This window comes from Homarus americanus, unplaced genomic scaffold (assembly GCF_018991925.1).
Source record: "Homarus americanus isolate GMGI-L3 unplaced genomic scaffold, GMGI_Hamer_2.0 scaffold22250, whole genome shotgun sequence".
NCBI classification, from domain to species: domain Eukaryota; kingdom Metazoa; phylum Arthropoda; class Malacostraca; order Decapoda; family Nephropidae; genus Homarus; species Homarus americanus.
The window spans coordinates 740,887-761,068 of NW_024741189.1; positions in this window are offsets into that span (position 1 = coordinate 740,887).

Here is a 20,182-nt window from a genome sequence, read left to right on the forward strand (position 1 = left end):
AAAATATATTCAAAAATACTAATTAAGCGCAGAAAATAAGCATTAAATATTATTAATGTTATTGAACGGATATGTGAAACAATATATCTTCTTTTTTTACGGGGAATAGCCCACCCGGGCACAGGTCATCGACCCACATCGGGGCCTGGGGGGTGGGGGGAGGATAAGAGTAAAGAGAAATTAAAAATAGAAAATAAAAAAGACTATATTAATCTACACCACGAAGATGCCGGAACACCAGCTTCTTAAAGTGGGACAGATTGTAAGAGTATGGAAACACAGAAGAAGGTGACTGCAGGAGGGGGACGTCTACACCTGTCAGTGTTGCTGTGTCTTGGGCCACAATTTATATCATTCTTAGAATTTTCTGGTGGGAGAATGTTGATTATTATATAATACATACATCGGCAACGTTCGTGCACGAGCGGTTGGTTGGTTGGCTGAAAGTAGCAGAAATAACCATTATAATATTTTTACTCATTTCTGCAAAACAATTTCAGTGAGATAATTGTCAAGTATATCACTCTCGATCTGAGAGTGATAGCAGGTAGTAGGCAGCTATCAAACAGGGAGGTAGTACCGCCTGGGAAGATATTGGATATTGGTAGACCCTGCTGCCCTGTGGCATCACAAAATTGGGACCAAGTCCTAGGGTGTTGATATGACTGTCTGCTTCATTTACACACAAATGCAAGGTCTTAATTGTATTATCAAAATTTTCTTTTATTATAATTTTTATTTATTTTGATTTTTTTTCGCTCCCAAGCCTTGATATGGGTCATTGTAAAATTACCTGTACCCGGGAAGGCTAATGCAGGTAAAAAATAAAAAAAATAAAAAAATAAAGCTGGACCCCCGGAGTGGCTGAGTGGTTCAGAAGCAGACTAATGTCGGGTAATTTTTATTTTCCATAAAGTTCATTTACTGACATTATAAACAAACTTTTAATGTAGAGGATGTATGAAGGGGAACGATTTGGAGCGAGAGCCAAAATAATCGGTATATCAATTATATACCACTTGGTATCCCAGGGGACAACTTTACAGTATCTGAAAATCAATAACATGAAGGATTCCCTAAACTAATGTGCCTTTAACCACCAAGACAATAACGTTCTGATACGGTAATATTCATCAGTTTTAACTTATGAAACCTGTAGATGAACTTAAGGAAACAGTATTGGAATTTTGACAACAATAATTAATATCTTTATCTAGAAAATAATGATGATATGAATTAGTTTAGGCTAAATTTTTGTGACGTGGTTGTGAGCTTGTCAATCATGTAGGCAACAGGGAGCTAGAGAATCAATAAATCAGGTAACCGTCCTCATATCTGAGGGTTGGCGACCACAGTTCTCCACTCGAAACGTTCTTGAACTGTTTATATCAATCCTGTAACGTTTTGTATCTCTCTGGAGGCACAGTTTTTAATTTCATTCAACCATCCCAGTCTCTGCCTTCCTCTGACCCTCTTACCCTCAAGTTTGCCCAATAATATTTCTGTTAGTTTTCCCTATTCCCTAACTATATGACCAACGTATCTTTTTTTTTTTTATTTACTACAAAAATTTATCTTGGAGTTTTTGCTAATCTTAGTACTTCTTCAATTGTTTTCCTGTTAGTGTAGCTTATTCTTAGCATTCGCCTATAACACCACATTTCAAGGGCCTCCAACCTCTTTCTGGTGCCTGCTGAGTGTCCACGCTGCCTTTCAGCAACCTTTTCTCAAATTGAAGTTAATGTCCCTTTTCATTAGGACTTTCAGCTTATTAAATGCTGTTTTTTATTGCCCTATCTTGTTTTGATTTCTTCCGTACGTCTACCATCACAGCTAATGGTAAACACAAATTTCCCACTTGTTTAAGTTCCCTGTTGCCTATCATAAATTTCAGTATAGGATTTATTTCTAATTTGGAAACCATTACTTTAGTCTTAACAGCATCAACTCTTAAGCCATATTTTTCACCGTTTTCCATTAATCTGTTAACCAGTTTTTGTAACGCCACTAAGAGAGCTCAGGCTCTCAATTGGTCTCAGCCATGTCAATATTGTTTTTATTATCCACGCTGTATCTGTATTTTCTGGCTAAATAAACTGTTTCAATATCAATATCAATATTTGTCTGTGATACGAGCAGCATCATCTGCATATCGTCTGCCTATTTACTAACATTAAGCCTCCTGTAGCCACTAAAGATTCTTTAAAATTCTAATATCTCGTACATTAATGCCTATTTATTCCAAGATCTTTATAAGTTTATTGTGCTTTACCTTATCAAAAGCGTTTCCAAAATCAACAAAGCAGATATACAAATTTCTTTGGACCTTTAAAGCCCTTTCACTCAAAATTCTCAAACCAAATATAGCCTTCTAGTTCTTTCCCTTTCTAAAACCATTTTGCTCTTCAGATAATTCGCTTTCTATTCTAAACTTTATTCTAATTAAAATTATGTTTAATAAAACTTTGCAGATATGACTTATTAAGCTTATTGTTCAAAACTGGGTGCACTCTAAGGCTCCTGGCTTTATGGGTAATAACACAAATATTGATTTATTTTTTAATTCCTTGGGAAGGCCTCCATCGCTGCACAGTAGACTGAATTACATATTTAAGTCAAACATTTTATCCCAGTCTCACCCATTTGTTGCATAATTCTGCTGGAAGCTGATCAACCCCACAAGCTGTATAATTTTGCATTTGTTAAACCCGTGGACTTGATAATATTACAGGTTTATACAACAACTATTTGTTATGCAGATGTAAAGAAAAAAAAGACACCAAAAAGTTTATTGAATGTCTGATTCTAATGGGTGATTTTAAAGCAAACGTTGGGAAAGGTAAAGAAGCACCAGAAGTAGGACCACATGGGTTGGGTAATTTAAATGAGAGAGGAGAAATATTTATTGTCTCTTGTAAGAAAAACAAGATGATAATTGCAATTACAGGGTTTGAACAACACCCAGGCATCTATACATGGGTCTCACCCCAGGACAACGTAAACAACATAATCAGGAATCAATTAGATTACATTTTAACTCAGGAAAATTTAAAAATTAAATAACCCAAACCAAGACCTATCCAGGGGCAGATTGTGGGTCAGACCACGTCCCAGAAATGAGTTTAGTGAGGCTAAAACTTCAAAATTTACAATTAAATACTTGGGACAAAATAAAATGGGATTTAGGTAAGCTCAAAACAAGGGCAGGGAAAGAATATGAAATTGAAACCGAAAATAGATTTTCAGTCATGCCAGAGGGTGACTGATGAACAAGGACAGCAACAATTTATTAACTACAGAGAAGTAATGTAAAAGACTGGGGAAAAACTTATTGAACATAGGAGGAACGAGGCTAAGAGCAAGTGGATGACAAATGAAATTTTAAAGAAAATAGACGAAGAAATTCTAAGGGAATACTGACCGTCCAAGAAAGATGATCTAGAAAGGAAATGCAAGGAGACTGAAGATGATGACAGAATGCATAATTATAGTGAAATATACAGAAATATTAAAAAAAATCACCAAAAATGAGGATATAAAAAGGGTGGGGTTATTAAAAGCAAAGACAATAAGATCCTGTTTGAGGCAGAAGTAAAAGAGAGATGGGCAGACTACGTAGAAGAGCTATACAATGATAAGGATTGTGTGCCACCGAGGGCTAGCAAGTACTGTCCGAGCAAAACAAAGCCTTGGACATTAAACACGAAAGTAAGTTTAAAAATGAGCAAACATAATATAAACATAGGAGCATGGAATGTAAGGACATTATATGAGTCTAGAAAATATGCAAATGTTTATAGGGAAATGAAAAGATTGCAGTGGACCATTCTGGGATTAAGAGTGTTTATCTCGTAACTGTAGACGTCAAAACACACTGAATTACCCGATTTAGCTAAAACACAAAAATCACATCAAAAAATAGAATAACTCTACATTAACTAGAAATACTCATTTAGTACAAGTTATAAGATGAGATTTCACCCTGAATGAAAGTACAAGGAACAAAATTATACTGAAATTTTGCCTTAACGAGACACATTTCTTAATACCAGTTAGAGAACAAAACAAACTTACAGATTCTTCGTTAATCTGGATCTTGAGTGTTGATAAGCAGGCGAGAGAGTAACACTCACCTGGTGGAACAAAAACCGACAATTAATTTGGGCAATTATACAGATGACGAGAATTGTTGCTTCACCGGCCGCGCTACACTCACACACACACATCGTCTCAGATTACTAAATGACTTAAACAATATTTATTTACTAGTAAATATATACTACGGCGATTAGTGTTTGGTGAAATACTCCATGTACTTACAACAATCATCAACTTAACAGCAATATTCTTAAACTAAATATGAGTAACATACGACTGTTTTTAATTAGTGAGACAAGAGCCTCTCTCTTCTCCGCTACTCTCCACCAGAAAATAACATCTAATTTACCTATGTGAGCTTAACCCTTTGGCAAAAATGTTTTAACCCTTTGATGACGATGGTTTAACCTTTTGAGGACGATGGTAAAAGCCTTTGACGGCGATGGATTAAACCTATGATGATGATAGTTTAACCAATTGATGCTAATGGTGTAACTCTTTGAGAACGATGATTTAACCCTCCGGGACTCTAAGGGAGATTCCCATCATGACTTGGTTATTCATTAGCATACCATTAGTTAGTAGACATTATTCTGTTAGTCACTAATATATAAACAGATCAGCATATTGCAGTTTGTTAGTTACTAGAAGGTAATATTAGTTCACTAAAGCAATTTGATAATTACAAACAAATAATACTTCGTCATTTACTGAAATATTCGCTACAACTTGGAAATATTTTCTATCCATATTAGTTTTTGAAACATGCTTCACAGTATCCGCCCGTGAAGAGTTTTAAGGTGTTGTGGATAATTTTCATTATAATTAAATGAATTAGACAGGTTAGAATTATAAATCAACTTTTCAAGTGGCTTAAATGCCCTTCGTAGCATCATTCCTTCTTTAAAGTGCTGAATAACATTCTGCACACCACAGAAGTTTTAATGTGCTTGAAAGTTTCATCCTCATCAAGTGTTTAAAAGTGTTTCAATTTAAGATTATCCCTATTAGGTATTTTAAAAGCACTTCCAAGGAACTGTGGCTCTTATCAAGTATTTTAAAGAACTCAGTTATTTGTATCTCAATTCAGTGTTTTCAAAGTGCTTCGAATACCGCCAGCACACAACATGTTTACGGTTATAAAAACTCAACGTTACATAACCTTAAATTATTTTTTTATGATCAGAAAAAAAATCAGTATCTTCAGGCCACGTGATGGATGACAAATACTTGGTCTATTAGGAGAAGATATTTTTTTTCTAAGATACACAACACGGGAGGTGAAAGTCAATTGGTGATGGATCATACTTGGTTATCATTGGAGGGCAACCTTGCGTGAAATTAAGAAAAATTGGACAGCGAACCACTTAAATAAGATAGGAATACTAAATAATATTTACATTATCGGTACAATACACAGACAAAAACCACACATAAGAAGTAGAATAATGCTGTGTGTGTGTGTGTGTGCGTGTGTGTGTGTGTGTGTGTTTCCGTGCGATACAATTTGTTTTCCAACGTTACATGTTAAGGCTTGTGCTTTTTTTGTTGCATAAATAACTGGAATTAAGAACTTGAACGAGAGTAATAACAGACGAGAAGATTGTCTTCAAAAATATTTCACGAACAGAGTTAAATTAAGGAAATTTTTTATGCATTTAATGTAATGGCTGCCACATAAAACAAAATGAAAAATACAATAATAATTCAACACTGTGATAATAATAGACAAAGTAATAATTACAACAATTACAACTATATTATTACTACTACTGATATGATATATGATGTGATCTAATAATGATGATGTTTGAAAATAATAATAACAATAATAATAATGATAATAATAACAATAATAATAATAATAATAATAATAATAATAATAATAATAATAATAATAATAATAATAATAATAATAATAATAATAATAATAATAATAATAATAACAATTTATATTACTGTCCAACAAGATCATAACAAAAACGAAGGTGGAGACAACAAGTCACCTTAGGACCTTTAATTGTCACATTAAAGGGGTCACATCAAGGAGGACTTCAGTCACCAGCATCAACATTGACCTAAACCCAAAGCTTTCAAACCAGTCTATGTGGCCACCTGTGGTGAGAACTTATAAGAGGTCAGAGTCTCTAGGGGCTTGTGACCTGACCTTGGCTTGTCAGTGTGCATGAGGGAAACTTGGGAGGGAAAGCAGGTCACCTCGTTGGATCAACATTGACCAATAATGGCCTTAGTGGGTGAGGTATTGCTGTCATGTGACCTTGTTGGTGAGGGACAATCTATCTATTTACTGTTACTCCCAAGTTATATCTCTCACAACCTATCCATCCACACACCAACACGTTTCCCCCACTCAACAGCCATTACTAAATATATATTGCTTAAATTTCTCTATAATCTTATCTTTTCTCACTCATTTATTCTCAAACTCTCTTCTTTCATACTTTCAGATTAAGTTGCGAGGGTCATTCGTGGGGTGTCTGTGGTTAATGGTCAAGATCCGTCAAGGGCCAAGACTATGGAGCTAAAGATACTGCCGGGATACTGCAAGGGTGTTAGTATTATGAGAAAAAGTGAGATTTTAATTTCCAAAACAAGAGAACTGTATTTTCTACATACTGCATAGTTTACGGGTGACTTATACTAGTAATAACTAGATTAAGATGACTAGGTGTTACCATGTGTTAAATCCAGAAAAGAATCTGTACATCGAATATCGTCTCACATCAGCTGAGACTGTACGGGATTACCTGCCCCTTCATGTCTTCTCAGGCACGTAAAGGGCAGACACCCATATACTATTACGGTACAGAGCTAAACATAAGTGGTTATCGATCTTATCCATGCAGTACTAAACACCCACACCTTGTTTAACACTGTTACCGTCAATAGTGAAGATTGCCAAGCGTGTCTCCATCAAATGTAAAAATGAAAAGAAAAACCCAATAACAGTGGATTACAAGATGAACCAGTGTAAGGTATGTGTCGAAATAAGGCCATCATCATTAAACGTTTTTACGGGTTTTATAAATGTTTCTACATAAAAAAGGTTCTTTATTCTGTGTCGTGGAAAATATATTGAATACAGTTATATAAACGTCATAGCCACGGGCTATGTTCTGGTTCTCTGTTATATTTCATTAGTCTGTGAATGTTCTTGTTATTTGCTGTTATCTTATTAACCAGTGGAATGTTCTTGTTCTTTGGTAAATTTTAAAATTCTGCTTATGATTTTATTAGTGTATTATGTTCACTTGAAATCAGGTAAAGGAAGGAAGCAGTAACGAGGGAAACTGTGGTTAGGCAACTCCGTTACTTTCTGTTCACGGTCACAAGGTCACCCTGTGGCTGTGGCAGGGAAAATATATCTGGCACGAAAAATAAGAAATGTGACTGAAGGATTTAAAAATAGTCGTGATGTTTTCTTAGACTCGTAATCTACACATACGATGGTCGTAAGTGGGTGAATCCTTATTAAAGTTCAGTTCTTCTCTATCGTACATGCAAATAAACACACATACACACATCCCAAACGCACACACACACACACACACACACACACACACACACACACACACACACATTGGAAATTGTATACCAACACGATCTATGGGCACTGTTCACCTGCTTTGTCTATGCTGAACTATATACCTCCATTAATTATATCCATGATAAACCAATTGTAAATTTATGTGCTAATTTTACAGAATAAATTTATTAATAAGTCCCAACTATAAAGTTTGTGTGATTTTACTGATTAAAACTAACTTGCGTCATCATCATTTAAAACACCATACATAAACCCGGCGACGTCACCCATATCACCTGTCCGGCAACCTTCTCACACCAGTCGTCTAAGTTGTCATATCTCCTCTCTCTCTCTCTCTCATTCTTCATCCTTAAATCCCTCCTACTTTACGCAACAGTTCGTTGATTGGACAATACACAGAAAATGAGGCTGATGCCTGGAGGGTAAACTATCTCATACACTCACCACCTGTGAACCTTTAATAATTACAGGTGTAGGTCATCATGAGATCCAGCTCAAATAGACTAGTCCTAAAAGGCCTCATTCTTAATAGGTCCCAGTCCTAATATATCACAGTAATAATAGACGCCAATCGTAGTAAGTCCCAGTTCATCCAACATCTTAACTGTTGTTTCAGGCGTCCTCTTGAATTTTCTCGTTTATTTTTTCATCAACTTTTATATTCCTCTTCTTCCTTCGTTTTCTTTACCTAGTGTTCGCAGATCCTCTTCGATCGTCTACACCTGAGGACGGAGTCTAAGTAATAGTCGCAGAAGGCAAAATTATAGGTTCCGAGGTACGATATGATATACAGGGGGACGGGGTGATCGGCCTCACCCTTAAGAAGTACAAGTGAACGAGGTGTACTGTACTGTACTTTAGTTTTAACCCTTTACTCTGGTTCCCGTTGTTTATATAACTAATGCAACTTTCTCTTGTACAAAGTTCAGTCGTTCTTTCCATTAGAATTCCTGTTTAAACAATCGAAAAACTTGCCATGGAGAGTAGGAGGATGACATGAGTTAGTCTCGACCGTGGGAGTGAGAACTGACAGGGGTTGTGGGTGAACGGAAATAAAGTCACAGGTAAGAAGTCACAATATATTTATGTACCATTAACATTGAAGTAATAAAATAGATTAGGTTAGGTTAGGTTAGGTTCTGTGATTTTATCTTTATTTTTTCTTGTGACTTTTTTCCTTGATTCGTGTTGTGACGGAGGAAGATCTCACGGGGGAGGTAGAGTAAAAGTGGTCCTTGTTTTGTATGTGTATGGAACTCAAGAAGATTTTGCGATCATTAAAATGAATTTAATAATGTTTACACACCCCAATAAATACATAGAAACATACACATCCACACGAAATAACACACACATAAATATAAACACACACACACATACACACACACCCACACACACACACCCACACCCCCCCCCACACACAATAATTAATGAGATGTGATACAGCTTGTGGCTCGATCAACTTATTTATATTGTACAGAAGACAGGACTATGTAATTAGCATTCTAAATAGGTGTATATTACTTAATAAGCAACCACGTGATAAATAAAGTAAAAAACACCATTACTTATGTCCTGGTTTTATCTCAGCTTATCTTTGGCGTCAGATGATGGAAGAATATTTAAGCCAGTAACAATCAAACAGGTAGTTTTAAGCCTCAAACACAGAAGAAAAATATTAGAAGAAGAAAGCAGAAGTCCAGAGTTCATTTACAACCTTTTTCTGATTTCCTTACTGTAGGTCACAACAGTCACTGCAGGTCATGGCCACACAGGTAATTACAATATACAACCTGCACGAATACCTGCACATATTACTTACAACTTCTTATGGCAACTTATTGCAATTCCTAGTGATGATTACAGGTTATAAATACTTTCACACAAAACTTGTATACAGTTTATATACATACTCCTTGAGTCGTAAAGCACCCGCAGGAAGATATGCTCGTTAAATCCACAAAATTAAAAACCAGAAAGTTAAGATCTAAATTATCATCCAATTGGTTACTAGCCACTGACAATAAACCCGTAAAATTGCAGACCATAATCACTATCAGCTTAACTCGGCAAAAACTTAACATGTGAATTCCACTTGTAACTGTACCTCTCTGTCTCACACGTACAATACAGTGCTGCGACCTGCACTACCTTGTGAGAGATGGTGTCAATATTAAAATAAATCAATGGATATTGCAATAGAAAGTTGAATAGAGAGTGCAAGGTAGAGTGCAACAAAATACAAGCAACTATCATACAGTACACCTTTCTAGTTGAAGAGCATGGTGTACACTGGTTCAGTTGATCTTGTGAGCGTTGAAACGAAATGCAAACCTACAGTATATTGATAGACAAGGAGAAACAACTCTGGTGTATCTTTTCGGCGTTGAAATAAATACAACAAGGACAAGACAATGTTGGTTTACATTGTTAGCGTTGAAACAATTACAATAACAAAGCAAAGCAACAAGTGTTCATCTCGTTAGTGATAAATCGCAAAGTAGACAGCAGCGGTTCCTTTCATTAAATCATATACAACAAAATACAAACAATATTGATCCTGATATGACAAAGACAACAACACAAGGGAATGCATTACAGCTTATCTGTTCGTCCATCTTACCAACCGAAAGAAGAAAATGACTTATTGGTGACCTTTGCCCACTGAAAAGTGGGCATGTAGACAATAAATCGAAATTTATCTATATACCTGGTTGAGGGCTATAGCAATGGATCTATTAATTGAGTCCCAGGTAAACAGATGGAAGATGAGCGAGATGGTAGACCTAAAACCCCAAATTTTGTATTATTGGTAAATTTTGTCACCTGTAAAATGGCAAAAAGGGCATAAACTTCAAAGAATTTTCCATTATTTTTTTAGTGTCGTATCAAAATACTGTATGTTTAAATCAAGTTTCATGAATCTCAGACGAACTACAAATTTATGAGCCAAAACCCTGCCAAATAGGTATTTTGGTTATTTTTAGAGAGAGAGAGAGAGAGAGAGGAGGGGCTTGCTTGCCCACTGACTAAATATAGATAAAAACTACGAATGAGTCTGGTTGTGTTACGCCCGGAAAAGAAAGAACGATCATGATTGCGAGAGGAAAGAAAGAAAGAAATAAGATAAATAAAAAAGAATAAGAGAGTGAAACAAGGAAATAACACAAGAAAGAAAGATATAAAGAAAGATAAATACATAAGAAAAACAATAACTCTCTATTGTTATGCACTACACTTAATTAAATCAGCCAAGCACGTGGCTGACTTCTTAACACCCTCCCACACAACCAGTAACAACCCGGACACATTGAGCTTGCAACCCACACACAACATTATTCGCAATTTCTGCTAAACTCTCATCACAAACTTAAATATATGATTCATCATCTACGAAAAGAACTTTGTGTGGCCTTCAACATTATTCTTTCATCACACTCATTTGTGATGTGGGGAGTAGGTGAGCAGCCTATTCTATCCTCTTTTCAACTCATTTTCCCACGTTCTCCCTCGCCTTTTTATACAGAGAGGGTGAAGGAGGCAGAATTAGATAGAAGAAATAGAAGATAGATGGTGAGTATATACGTGTATGAGGTATTGTTTTTTTTCTTTTCTTACAATTGATTTTGTTGCATTATTTTTTATGGTGCTTAAGTATACACATTAAACATTATCTTTGTGTGTGTGTGTGTGTGTGTGTGTGTGTGTGTGTGTGTGTGTGTGTGTGTGTGTGTGTGTGTGTGTGTGTGTGTGTGTTAATAATAATAATAATAATAATAATTAACGGTTTATTGAAAGAGCTTGGCAGCCAGAAGGCTGAAAATATACAGTTACATAATTGGGGAATGGGTTTCGAATAACAAATAATATACAAATAACATAAGTGATATAAATAAGATATATAATAACTAGATGGGGAAAAGCTCAAACTACAGGGCATTTCAACATGGTGACAGTGCAAGAAGTAGTATTTACTGGGAGTGAATACACTGGTTTATTACAAGTTATTGATAATTTTTACAATGGTTGGGACTGGGCTGTTCTTATAGCGATCAGTTCTTGCACGTATGGGCTGGATGCGGTTGTGGTGTCGAACAGTAATTCTAGGACTAGGGATCTCAGGTGGTAGTAGGAGGCGGTGTCGAGGATGGTGCAGAAGCTTCTTACCAAATTTGCAGATGAGGTCAGGGTGTGTGTGTGTGTGTGTGTGTGTGTGTGTGTGTGTGTGTGTTCTTTAGAGAGAGGTCTGTTGTTTGTGACTCATGTCTCACTGAGTTTCTACCATAGTGTAAGTGCTGCTCCTTTTAAATATATACCGATGGGGTTTAAGGTTAAATTGTAGGCGTGTTTCTCCATTAAACCCTTTCCTCCATTCCTACTCCCTCCCCTACCCATCGTTCTCTCCATCCCTATCCCATCCCTCCCGTACCCATCCCTCTCCCTCTCCCTTACCAATACCAGGTAAGGGAAGGGTCGAGACGAGAGTGGTAGTGAGTGACGTAACCTATAGTTGACTAGTTTTTATGAAGGCCGTGGTGGTGGTGGTGGTGGAGTGTGTGCGCGTGTTCGCACACAGGGTAGTAAAATGCGTCTAGTGTGGCAGCATTATGTTAGTGTTCAGGTAGAAGCACTGCTTGCTCCCTCTCACTTTCAGCTGCCGCCGCTGGCTAGTCCTCGTGGCGAACACGGATGCAATTTGCACAATTCTTCTCCTGCCAGTACACAACCCAGCGGGAACTTCGAAATCTAAAGAACGACTGGTTTAAAAATAAATCATGTGAAACACAAAAATTTCCAGATCAGCATAAGATGCGCGAATTTTTCAATTCCATTAAAACATTTTATGGGCCAATCATTAGTGGCGCAGCCTCCCTTCGCTCATCCACCGGTAGCTCCATAATTAAAGACGATGAAAGACTCCTTCATCGCTGGAAAGAGCATTACCATTCACTGCTCAACCGAAACACCGATGTGAATTGTTCTGACTACCCAGCAGGTCCCTCAGCATCCAGAGCTGACCCACCTCAGCTATCCTCCATCCCTGGATAAGGTAGCTACTACCATCAAACAAATGAAAAATAACAAAACTTCAGGGCCTGATGGAATCCAAGCCCAGGTTAATAAAGCAAGAGGAACTCTGCTTACAAGCCGTCTCCACTCTATCCTGGAGAATATATGGGAAAAAGAGGAAATCCCCCAAGCTCCTCCATCGTCAATATTATAAAAACAAAGGAAACCGGTCAGACTATGGCAACTACCGTGGGATCTCGCTGTTATCCGTAACTGGCAAAATTATCGCCCAAGTCCTCCTGAACAGACATCTTCCTGGGGCGGAAAACTTCCTCCCGGAATCTCAATGTGGCTTTAGACCATCACGTGGCACCACTGGTGTATGATATGGACCCCAAGTAGTACCTTAAGCTGTGTATTATTATATTACTCTTATTAATTATGTATAGTAAAGTATTACAGAACATGTATTAATTCTATGTAATATTCCCATTTATTATGCACCATGATATGTATATAAATTATCATATTTACATTGTATGTATTCAGCTTGTGAATGCTGGCATCTGTACATGCAGCGCGCAGTAATACATAGAGAGAGTGAAGACAGAGTCCTTGTGGTGCAGACGCGAGCTTCTGGGTCCCCTTGTATATATATCTCCCGTACGAGGATAGAACCTACTTTTAAGATAACAAGTGTTTGTGTATACCTTCAGTAGAATAGCACATTTTGGAGGTATCAAGACGAACGTCAGAACTGGCATGATCTTTGCTGCCTGTCATATACAGAAAAAGTACAATGAACAGCGTCGTGACCTGTACATGGCTTTCATCGACCTAACTAAGGCCTTCGACACGGTCAACAGGGAAGCCCTCTGGTGAACCCTCATCCATTTCGGGTGCCCACCAAAATTCGTCGCTATTATGAGGCAACTCCACGATGGCATAAACGTCAGTTTCCTGCACAATGGAACCCAGTCTGAATTCTTCCCCATCCAACAGGGGTTAAACAAGGGTGTGTACTGGCACCAACTCTCTTTTCCATTTTCTTGGCTGTCTTCCTTACTCGTGCCAGTGCCAATTTAGCCAGCGCGGTGAACATCGAGTACCGGATGAAGGGTCTTTTCAACATAAAACGACTCCAGACAGGAACAAAGGTGTCAGCAGCTTCCATTACTGAGCGTCAGAGTGCAGACGACCTCACCCTTGTCGCTCACACTGAACGTCTACAGGAGATCCTGAACACCTACGCAGATGCGCATGCACACTTCGTCCTTGAGGTGAATGTACGTAAGACCCAGATTCTCTTTCAGCTTGCCCCTGGTTCAGACACACCTCCACTGACCATCCAGCTTAACGGCAATACCCTCTCTAATGTTACCCACTTTCGGTATCCCGGCTCCCACCTGCCCACCACTGCGGACATCTATAAAGAGATTCAGCATCGGATCAGATGTGCATCACAAGCCTTTGGCAAACTCCGAAACCGTGTCTTCAGCTGTAGGGAGCTAAAATTATCTACAAAAGTTTCACGTATACCAAGCAGTGGTCCTCCTCACCCTGCTATATGGCAGAGAAACATCTGTCACATACAGGAGGCACCTCAAGGCACTTGAAAACTTTCACCAACTTAGTCTATATTCCATCCTCCGAGTTCGCTGGGTATATAAGAGAATAAATGCCAGTATTCTTGCTGACAACAACTGCAGAACCATCGGGGCTACCATTATGCATGAACAACTACGCTGGACTGGCCATGTTACCAGCATGGACGACAGTAGACTGCCAAAGCAGCTACTTAACAGTCACCTAAAGAATAGTAAACGTAACGCCGGCGGGCAACTGAAAAGATACAAGGAGAGTCTTAAGACAAACCTGAAAAAGTGCCAAATCGACCCCCTCACCTGTGAGACGATTACTCCATACCGTAACGCTTGGACGATAACCACACAAGAAGGTGTCAATACCTTCGAGTTAGCCCGACTTACTAACAAGGCAGACAAGCGCCAACGCCGGAAAGACGCTGCCGCCGCCCCTCCCACACTAGATGTAGCCCCCCACACATCAACATCTGTGATCGACCCCGCTAGTCCCGTATCGACCGCTTTAGTCACCTCAGAATTCACCAACCTCGGTGATATCGTTAATAACTCATATCATTGTATCATAGCTAGATGATTGTCATACTTGATTCCGAGTGACAGCAAAGTAGTAATGGTAGTGTTAGTGGTAGTAATATTTATAGTAGTAGTAGGCCTATAGGGGTGGGGGAAGTGCTGAGACGGATCATCGGAAAAAGCATAATGCAGGTGGTAAAGGATGATGTCTGGGCAGCAGCAGGGAACCTGCAAGTTTGTGCTGGCCACCAGGCTGGAGGGGAAGCTACCATTTACGCAATGAGAACGATATTTGAGCAGTGTGATTGTGAGGCCGTTCTCCTGGTGGACGCTTCAAACGCAGTCAACATACTTAACCACAAGTCAGCACTGCACAACATCAAGATCAAGTGTCCAAGCTTTGCAATGTATTTTGAAAACAACTATAGGAATCCGTCAGACCTCTATATAGTAAACAACAAGGCTCTAAAAGGTGATACCATCATACAGTCAACTGAGGGAACAATTCAGGGGGACCCTGTCGCAACGGCAATGTACGCAATAGGCCTATCGTGCTCCAACACACAATAAAATTTTAAACAACCGAGGTCAAGCAAGTGGCATATGCTGACGACCTTACAGGAGCAGGAAATGTGGAGGACATCAAAAAGTGGTGGGACCTGGTAACATCACGAGGTCCACAAATAGGGTACCACCCAAACGCCAGCAAGTCCTTCCTCATTGTTAAGCCAGAACATTATTGACGGGGAATGGAGGTATTCCGTGGAAGTGAGGCCAAAATAACAAAGGATGGCCAAAAACACCTAGGCGCAGTAATCGGCACGATGGACTTCAAAACCGAGTACGTAACAGGAAAGGTGAATAAGTGGGTTAGGGAAATCCAAGCTCTGTCTGATATTGCTAACACAGAGCCACATGCAGCTTTTGCAGCATTCACCCATAGAGTCAAGCATCGCTGGAACTACCTGACGCGTACTATCCCTGTATCGGACCCCTCCTCCACCCTCTGGAAGAAGCTATCAGCGTCAATTTCATTCCCAAATTCGTGAAACTCTTTCACTAACCCCAGCAGAAAAATCACTCCTTGCACTACCACCGAGACTGGGAGGAATGGATTGACCAATCCAGAGGAGATTGCTGCCACCGAACATCAAAACTCAGTTAAAATCATGGCAGCCCTCACTGACCACATAATAGCTCAGATCGCAACAGGTGAGGTGGATACCAGTGAAGTAAACAAGATTCGAAGGTCCATTAAGACAAAAGGACAGCACGGCCAAAGTGATAAGTTGCAGCAACTGATCCTGCAAGTACCAGAGAATTTGAAAAAAAGTAACTAGAGCGCAGGAGGTGGGCTCCTTGAACTGGTTTATTACGTTTCCGATAAGGGCAAATGGTTTTAGTCTCAATAAACAAGAAATTACAGATGCCATTGCTCTCAGGTAAGGTAGGCCAGTAGAAGGTTTGCCCTCCCAATGCGTGTGTGGCTCTTCCTATGACATCGATCACGCCATGCTGTGCAAGAAAGGGGGCTTCATGTGCATGAGACATGACGAAGTAAGGGATCTCACAGCAAATATGTTGAAGGAAATCTGTCATGATGTCAGGGTAGAACCAACTCTCCTTCCATTGGAAAGTGAGAATTTCCAACATAGGACTTCAAACACATCCAATGAAGCCCATGTTGAAGTCAGTGCTCGAGGATTCTGGACGCAAAGACAGCGAGCCTTCTTCGACATCAGGATTTTTGATCCCATGGCCGCATGTCACTGTAACTTAGATCTCAATGCTGGACAGAGGAGGAACGAGAACGACAAGATAAGGACATACGGGGAGAGATTTCAGAACGTTGATCAAGGCAGCTTCATTCCTCTGGTGTTCACAACCTCTGGTGGATGGGACCAAGTCCAAGAGGCTTCTACGCCAGACTCGCGGAGGTGCTATCCAAACAGAAGCAGCAGCCCAGAAGTTATGTTACAACCTGAATGAGATGTCGGCTGTGCTTCTGTCTCCTAGGTTTGCTTTGCTCTGTCTCAGGGGAACGAGAGCATCGGCCTCAAAGCCGACAAAAGTTGCAGTTATTGATTATGAGGCAACAGTCACTGAATGCCGCATAGATCTGCAGCTCAACTAACTCAACACAGCAAGGATAGCTACTTATGTATTAGGATATTTAATTTTAAAGTAATAAAATGGCGGCGAAGGTGTGGCTATTGGGGGAGAATAGAGGCCACATTAAAAACAAGAATAAAAAAGCAGCAGTAGTAGTAGTAGGTGTTATGTGGTTGAGGGAGGATGGGGGTCGTGATAGTTCCGGGTTTTTCTTCAAAAACCGGGGTCTTGACAGGGACAACCAGCCAGAACTACAGGTGTTATTACTTGTGAATGTGTAGTGCGTGTAGTGATCACAGTGTCACCCACCTATGGGCCACCAGAGTGGATATTGGTGATATTTATTGCAGAGCCAGGGACTGTTTGGCAGGTGGCGCTGGTGTTGGTTAGTGGCACGTAGGCCGTGGTGTGTAACCCGAGCAGGTCAAGGGTGGTAACGGTCGCCCCGTGCCCAGCCCTGCCCCGCATGGCCCTGCCTGGCCCATCTGTCAGTACACCAAAACTGACCCTTCCCCCTCCCCTCCCAAACCACGACCATCTACCTCTCCCACTGCTCTCTTCTTCCCAGGTCGACATCGTGGCTGGGAAATGTGCTTGTCAGTGCTCAGGCCGGAATCAGAAATGCACACCCTGTATTTGTGTGAGAAGTAACACACGATATGTGGGTTGTAGGAAAGGGACCAGCTGTGAAAATCAATATGGCAGAGATCCATCACCCGATAACGACATTTCAGACGATAGTAGTGAACCCACTCAGTCGGAAAATACTGTTCATGAGGCGAATGACGTACAATCAACAAATTGGAAAGGCTTGTCGGAGGACGATACGGTGAAATAGGTCAAAGAAGTGCACTCAGAAGTGGTCAGGTGGTCGCCTGCTAACCTCTTTGAACCACCGAATTGCGCGGCCACCAAGGAAATGATCCGGGAGATGACTTGCCTCATAATCGATTACAGTCATGATAGCCCCCTGGCCCCATTAGCTCTTCAAATTTGGGCCATAATACCCCATGTATTCTGTCAGCGGACACACGCAAGGTCTAAGTACAAAGAAAACGTGGCAGCAATTAGGAGATTGGCAATGTGGCTGAAGGGGCCCTTGATGATCTCCTACACGAAGCAAGAACACTGCAGGAGAGTCTAAAATTCATAGGAGACGGAAAGCAAAACACTGACGATGTTGCCAGAAAATTTGGTAACAAGATGCGTGAGGGAAAAGTGTCCTTGGCGGTAAGATCTCTCACAGAGGAATTTTCCAGTGGTGTTCTGCCAATAAACAGAGAGACATTGCAACAACTGAGGAAAACATCCCCCTGCACGTGAAGAGAAAGGCATCAGGTTTCAGAGAGCCTATATCCCTCCTAATGCTGTCAATATTCGGGAAAATAACAGAAGGAATGGTGTGGAAAAAAAGCACTGAAAACTCAGAGAGGGGCTGGCCCCTCAGGCCTGGAATAAAAAAATCGGAGTCATCCGCAGCACTAACAAGTTTTCTGCCGTAGCAAGTGATCTCTCCAATTCCATCGCCGCCCTTGCAAGAAAGCTAGCAACCCTCCATGCTCTGGTGGCCTGCCACCTCGTTCCCCTGGATAAAAATCCAGGATGTAAGCCTATAGGAGTGGGGAAAGTGCTGAGACGGATCATTGGAAAATGCATAATGGAGGTGGTAAATGATGATGTCAGGGCAGGTGCAGGGAACCTGCAAGTATGTGCTGGCCACCAGGCTGGAGGGGAAGCTGCCATTCACATCATGAGAAAGGTATTTGAGCAGCGTGATTGTGATGCAATACTTCTGGTCGACGCTTCCAACACATTCAATATACTCAACCGAAGGCTACACTGCACAGCATCAAGATCAAGTGTCCAAGCTTTGCAATGTATCTTGAAAACATCTATAGGAACCCATCAGATCTCTTTATAACAAGCTTCAAGGCTCTAAGAGGAGATACCACCATACAGTCAACTGAGGGAACAACGCAGGGGGACCCTGTCTCCATGGCAATGTACGCACTAGGCCTGTCTGTTTTCCAACATACAATAAAATATGAAACAACCGAGGTCAAGCAAGTGGCATATGCTGATGACCTAACAGGAGCAGGAAAAGTAGAGGACATCAAAAAGTGGTTTGACCTGGTAACATCACAAGCTCCACAAATACGGCAGCATCCAAACGCCAGCATCCAAACGCCAGCAAGTCCTTCCTCATTGTCCTTCCACCAGATGAACAACGATGCCATTGTGGAATCCAACTGCGAGAGAGATTTAGGAGTAATGATAAGTAGGAATCTTAAGCCAAGTAAACAATGTGTTTTTGCTCGTAACAAGGCTAATAAAGTACTTGGGTTCATACAAAGGAGTGTAAGTTACAAGACTAGCGAGGTCATCTTAAAATTATATCTAGCGCTTGTGAGACCTCACCTGGATTATGCAGTTCAGTTCTGGTCACCGTATTACAGAATGGATATAGAATCATTGGAAAGAATCCAGAGGAGAATGACAAGACTTATCCCGGGCATTAGGAACCTTGAATACAGAGACAGGTTAAAGCATCTTAATTTGCACTCCCCCCGAGAGACGTAGAGTGAGGGGCGACATGATAGAGGTGCATAAATGGAAGTCAGGGTTAAACAAAGGGGACATTACAAAGGTACTCAAACTATCCAACCAGGAGCGAACCTGTAACAATGGTTTTAAATTAGACAAATTTACATTTCGGCGTGAAATTGGTAAACACTGGTTTGGAAACAGAGTAGTGGATGAGTGGAACAAGTTACCAAATATCATCATTAACTCGAATACGCTGAATAGCTTCAAACATAGGTTGGATGCTTATATGAGCAATAGGGGTTGTGTATACACGGGACTGCCCAGTATGGGTCAATAGGCCTCTGCAGTTTCCTCCATTCTTATGTTCTTATGTTCTTATGAGCAATAGGGATTGGGTGTAAGCGGGACTGCCCAATATGGGCCAATAGGCCCGCTGCAGTTTCCTCCATTCTTATGTTCTTATGTTCTTATTGTGAAGCCAGAACACTATGAGCGGGCAATGGAGGTGTTCGGTGAAAGTGAGGTCAAAATAACAAAGGATGGCCAAAGACATCTAGGTGCGGGAATTGGCACGAAGGACTTCAAGACCGCGTAAGTAACGGGAAAGGTGAATGAGTGGGTTAAGGAAATCAATGCTCTGTCTGATATTGCTAAAATAGAGGCACGTGCAGTTTTGCGGCATTCACCTATGGAATCGAGCATCGCTGAAATTACCTGATGCACACTATCC